The sequence below is a fragment of the Falco rusticolus genome, chromosome 4, assembly GCF_015220075.1.
Source record: "Falco rusticolus isolate bFalRus1 chromosome 4, bFalRus1.pri, whole genome shotgun sequence".
In the NCBI taxonomy this organism is placed as follows: Eukaryota; Metazoa; Chordata; class Aves; order Falconiformes; family Falconidae; genus Falco; species Falco rusticolus.
The window spans coordinates 104,712,826-104,719,133 of NC_051190.1; positions in this window are offsets into that span (position 1 = coordinate 104,712,826).

Sequence of the window (6,308 nt, forward strand, 5' to 3'; positions counted from 1 at the left end):
GGGGCACTGCGGCGGCGGGGGCTGCCCTGGCACGGGCACTGCGGCGCTGGCGCGGGACCTGCCCGCGAGCGGGGTGCGCGCGGAGGACGCCCCCCCCCCCCCTCCCCCCCGCCGCGGGGCCGCACCGCAACCCCCGCCCGCGCCGGGCGCGGAGCTCGCGGGGCCGCCGGAGTCACCCCCGCCGGCCGGGACGCGCCGCTGCCGCAACCGGCGCGGCGCTCGCCCGCCGCCGCTGCGGCGCAAGTATGCCCGCGCCCGCGGCGCCGCGGGGCACGGTGATGGGCGGCGGTGTCAGCATCCGCCGGCGGGTCGCTCCGCCGCCGCGCACCGGCAGGAAATGCCACTGCTGTGATTGCCGCAGCTAATGAGCTCTGCCATCCCGACCGGAGCCGCTGGCCGTGCCGAGCACGGCGCCCCGGGCCCTGTCAGCCGCGTGTCTGCTGGCTGCGGGGGCAACGCAAAGCGCGGGGCAGCCCCCCCGCCCGCGCACCGCTGCGGCCTGGGCACATGCGGTGAAGCCCCCGGGCACGGCCTGCCGCCCTGCAGCGGGGAGAGGAGCGCCCCCAGCGACCCTGCTGCACCCGGGGAGTAAAGAGGGGATGTCCCGCTCCCAGGAGGGAACCCACAAAGAAAACCCACCGCAACAAGGGGGGGGGGGCGATGCGGGGTAAGGCTCTCCTCCATTAACTGCACGCAGCGCCCGAAATGAAGTGCTGCCCTCGCTCGGCCCCCAGGAGGCAGAGGGACATGCAGGGGGACATGCAGAAGGACATGCGTCGCCTCACGGGTGTATTTTGCCCTCCAGGATGAGAGGGAGGTGGTGGGGTTAAACCAGGTCAGCAAGCGGAGGTTAAACACAGCTAAATGTGGCTTACCGCCTCCCAATTTGGGTGAGTTTCCTCTCCTCTCAAATGAGGTAAACAGGTCAGTTTGGGCGAGCTTCCTCCCTTCTCGAATACGGTCAATGGGTGAGTTCTCCCATTTTTCTGGCTGTGGCCCAGCAGCCAGGAGGCATCTAGCTTGCCTTCTGGTCCGCAGGCAGCGCCCACCACCGTCTCCAGGCCCTCCATCCCCCTGCCCCAATTTCCTGTGGCAAAAGCTTCTGCTCTTCCTCATGTTCCCAGTTCTCCTCATGCCAACCCCAAGCTGCGTTTCCTAGGCCCTGCCAGTTGCCCTCTGGCCCTCTCGCACAGTCCCTGCCTGCTCAGCTAGCCACCACGCCGTGCTGCTGGCCCGGGCATGGCCGGGTGGGGGGCACGACGTCCCACCCTCCCTCTGCACGCTCAGGGCCTCCATCCCCCTCCTCTGCCTTGCTGCTGGTCTTCGGAGAGCGAGGGCAATGTGACGTGTTTAAGATAGCCTATCCTGCCATGTCAGACCTCTCAACAGCCGAAATCGTCCGACAAAGGAGAAGATAGTCTGTAAATCAAATTCTCTTAGGAAGCCAAGTTGAACATCAGAAACGACAGCAGAGCAATTCCTCTCTGTCCGTGCATTCTGCGTCTCCGGGATATTATTTTGTTGTTGTTGTTATTTTTGGATTTTAGCAAAGCAGATGCTTGTATAATATCCACCAACCAGTGGGTTACCAACCCTAGATGTTCACTGAGGCTGCTAAAAAAAAAACTCTACAGAACTCGAGCACTTGCTGTTGGATAATGCGGGAGTCTTCGGTCTGCAGGTGGTAGAGATGAGTCTGCAGGCACTGGCACTCAGACCAAAGGTCCACCTGGCCTGCAGGCAGTCTGTGGTGCTCAAGGGAGGCTCCAGGTTTTTCGGGTCCATGGACTCCATTCCTGAGAGTGGCCAATAAACGGAAGGACTGCTCCTCCACTTCCTTTGTGGGCAAGGACAAATGCTGCTGCTCCTGCCTGGCCATAGGGAGAGGCCACCACACTATTGCTCCCAATCTCAGTCTCTCCTATTTACCACCAGGACAGGACTTTGTCCATCCCAGAGGGATTCCAGCCTCTAGTATCTTCTACCATCTGCTTTTGAGACTCTCAGGGATCATTATAGCAGTTTCAGCCTGCTCTTGCCTCTAGTGCTGCACTTTGCAGTCCCGGAGCCACCCCACACCCACCTTAAGAATGCCTTTATTTTGCTTCTCTCTCATCTTAGATCAACCTCTTTTTTAATGACCTTGGACTGCTCCCTGTGCTCCCATACTACACCCTTTCTGGTTCCTTCCCTGAGGTGGCTCCCCACAAACACACAGGTTGCAAGAGCCAAGCACTTCTTTTTAGGGATGGAGTACAGCAAAAGCAAGTAATGGGCCCACCACCCAGCCTTGCACTCAGGGTCCCTGTCCACCACAATCAGAGGAAGCCGAAAGGTGTGTTTCCTGAGAAGGTCCAGCAGATAGAGATGGCTGTGGGCAGCCATGGGATGGCGCAACCCAGTGTAACTCCATCCTGGAGTTCCTGATGGAGGAGAACTTCCTCAGAAATGGCCCAGTCCACTCCTATGCTGTAGGTCTGCTGGTCAGCACAAAGTGATGGGCTGCCACAGCAGCCCATGAGAGGCGCTTCAGTGTTTGGAGGAGAAAACTGGTTTCGCATCGAGGTTTTTATTCTGCCTTGTAACCTGGGGGAAGACAACACTCTGCCAACGGGCTGCAGTATGGGAGCCAGGTTTTTCTTGGAGCCCCTTCCCACCTACCTCTTCTAAACCCACACAAACAAACACTTGATATAATAACCTGTGGCTCTGGGTGCTGACCAAGTCATGGTGCCTGGGCTGCTTCTTGAGGGCTTCTCTTTGACCCCCAGCTTGGCCGCTAAAGCTCTAGTGTTACTTGCTGAGCTGCAAGTAACATTTCCATCCAGATGTGATGCTCAGTGGGTATTCCATGATCCCCATGATGAGATGTTGATTCCCTCCCTGTTGTTCACCCTTCCATCAAGGGCAAAACAAATCCTGGCATTACGGAGAGGCAGTGTACTGCTGGCATTTACAGTGGTGTGGCATCTCTCCAGCCCAAAGGTCAGGCGGGCACTAGGACGACCACCTGAAGAGCATTTGGGAATCCATGTGTTTGATCAGTCCTTGGAATCCTTCAGCCTCTGCTCTGCTTACTGAGGGTGCTGCTCTCTGCAGAAAACTTGTGGTTCTGGGAAGACTGAACTGAAACATGTGAAGGGGCAAGAGAGGGGAAAAAGCACAGAAGGTGGGACAGAAAACTTCTACAACCCCCTTCCCATCCCTGGGAAAGAACACAAACATTTCCCTCTCTTTTCTCTCATCCCCCACACATGGAGGAGCTAAAATTGCATATTTAAATTCCAGAGGTTGCCGAGTGACTCCCACCTGTGCTACAGACTCTCCTACCTTTGGATGGGAGATGGCACAACAGTGTTGCACCAACTAATGCTGACCTAACTGTTAAGTGCAGTTGATAGCTGGATGGTGGGACAGGATGCACTTTGGCCACCTCACCAGAGGTATGTGGAGGCTGATGACTCTTTTTCCTCAGGCCTGAAATGCTGGTGGTTGCTCAGGTCAGGACAGAATACCTCCACCTTTCTGTTCCTGTGGAGAGGCCCTCCTAATCCCGGTAAACATCCACGGACCAGCCAGGAACACCAAAGCTTCCATCAGCAGGCATTTGTCTGCTTTTGGATGAGTTGGATTTCTTCAGTGCCTGGCACATTTACAATAACATTAATTTGATCCCCAAACAGCTACTTCGCAAAGAGAAAAAAACTGTTTACATGAAGAGTGCCAAGGAGCAGCATCTTTTCATGCCCCAACAGCTCCTGATGTTTTCTGTTTCTTTGTTCCTTATTACCTCAGGAAAAAATTCCTAACCTCTTATTTGTCTTTTTGACTGATGTTCAGAACAACACTGACATTTGCACATAACTACAATGAATCCAAGTTCTTTTCCCCAGTCATTTACAGCTCAGGATGGTTTACATATAATGAAGTTCTTTTCCCCCATATAAAATACTTTGGCACTGTTTTTCTGTCCAGTCAGTCTGTTTGACAAGATCCTTCCGAAACCCTCAGTAATCTGTCTGTCCTGAATAATTTGTGCTCCACAACTGCAGGTGGAACTAGTTCATACAAGTATGCTTCTCTTCAGTGAGGCAACTGATATCAAACCTATCCTTGCATTTCCAGCTCCTTTAAAGCAAAGATTTACGTGCTATCTTCAGTTACTACCTTAAATATTGTCCTCTAAAGTCATTATAATGATAGGTATAACTGTAACTTCTTTCCTACGTTAAATGATATAAATGGCAATAACTCATCCAACTAATCTCAGCCTCTGGAAGCCAGTGGAAATTTTTCTATCGATTAGAGTCAGCTTGGGTCAAGCCCTACACAGCATTTTCTGACCCCTTGCCCTACTTATTCTCCATTTTGATTTCACGTATGTATCTAACTCTTCAGATTGTTGCACTTTTTTTTTTTTTTTTCTCTCTCAGTTGAAGAGAAATCCTGATAAGGAGGTCCCAGAGGTCTTTAGCTTGTCATTGCATCCCTTCATAGGCTGAATGTGTGCAGAATGCTTTAGGAAGAAGCAAAAGCTAAATATAGAATCATTTAAAGCCTACCCGTTAAGGGCATGCCTACATGACATGAATGCAGCTAGCTTAGGTACTGGGAGCGGTGTAGTCACAGAGCTAAGTATAACCGAAACAGAGGAACTGGCTCACAGACCGTTCCCCCGCACTCACATCCTGTCTCTCGGTGCCAAGTATCAGAGCCTTGGAGGAAGATATAAAAGCTCATAATAGACAGTTATATACTAACTTGCCCATAGGGTAACTTTCTTCCTGATTCAGCTCTTTAGCAGTTTGTTTATGGCCTGAAGCACGTAACGCTTACGTTTTTCTCTCGTACCTAGGGCTATTGCAGGTGTGCTTTTTATTCACAAAAATTGATAATACAAGCGTCCTACTAGGCTGGTCAAAATGATGGGAAATAACCTTGTGCAACAGTGACTATTACAAATAGCCTCAGCTGCCCCTGCAGATTTTAATGGAAGATGAGGACTTGGACCTTTATTCCAGAAAGACAAAGCATTAATTTTTCATTAATTAAGCCTACATTATATGGCAGTAATATCACTGCTCACCTTGTCCTTTTTGAGCTGTAAATTACTTATTCTGCTGGTACATCGTCTATTTATCCAGAAATAAAATCATCAGCTCATGAAAGAAAGATGAAAATATTTATTGCTTGATTGGGCCAATAGTGATTTTTGGGAGAGAAGCAGAATGGATTGTGCAAAGGGTGCACAAAGATCTACCCTTTACTTTCCCTGAATCACCAAGACTTACGTGACTTAACTACAGGTGATTTCTAGTGACGCATTGTACGGTCTTGGGGAAGACTTGAGAAGTATCGTATTGAATGCACAGTCAGGAGACAACTGCTGCCTTTTGCTCTGACAGCTGCCAGTCCCTTCTCCCCACCACCCAATCCCCCCTGGGGGCAACTCCTTTTCTCCCTCTGGTGTCTTTTGTAAAAAACATCCTTCTGAGACTGGGGTTTCTTCTGCCTTTTTCAAACTCTCTTATATCACAGTGTCCTGCAGAGCATCTTATTTCAAAGCACTGATGCTCACTAGGAAGTTAGCTACACTGCAGGCTGCCCGCGATCCTGCTGGCACTGCATGACACAGTGCTGGCCAGAACACCCCCAGTATGGTGGCATTGCTCGCACCGGATCAAAACCATTGCTTCAGAAGTCACGTAGCTTGGCTCCACCATCTCCCTTCTTAACCCTCTGGGCCACTGAAACATAAACCCGCTCTGCTTTTTCCCTTTGTAAACTATGTCAATCCTTGGAAGGATGTAGTGTGACAGAGAAACACAAAGCTCAGTCCTGGGCAGAGCAGAGATGCAAATGGTGCCGGCTCCTCAACTTGGGAAATCTCTGCAGGTTGTATGGAGGGGACATGAAGTCAGAGATGTCACCCACAGCTCCTGCAAGGTTCTGCATATCACCCTTGCTTCTCTCTTCTGGAGCAGCATAAGCTTACGGTGAATACTGGCATATTTCACAAGGAAAATCCCAGGAAAAACTCGGCTCAGCCTCTTACAGAGACAAACGCCACCTGCATCTGGGCCCTAATTAGCCCAAGACTGTAGAAAACAGCTTTTCATTACAGGTGCCGTTGGTCCCTGTGCGTTGGCTCCGAGAGAGAGGATTGCCTTTCTACATCCAGGCAAAACAAAGGCAACTATATTCAAATCTGTAAAATTGCTCTGGGGAATAAACCAAAACACGTTTTGCCCCCCAGAATTATTATCCATAACTACCCAAAGGACAGCTGGCAGTGTAAGGGCCAGGAC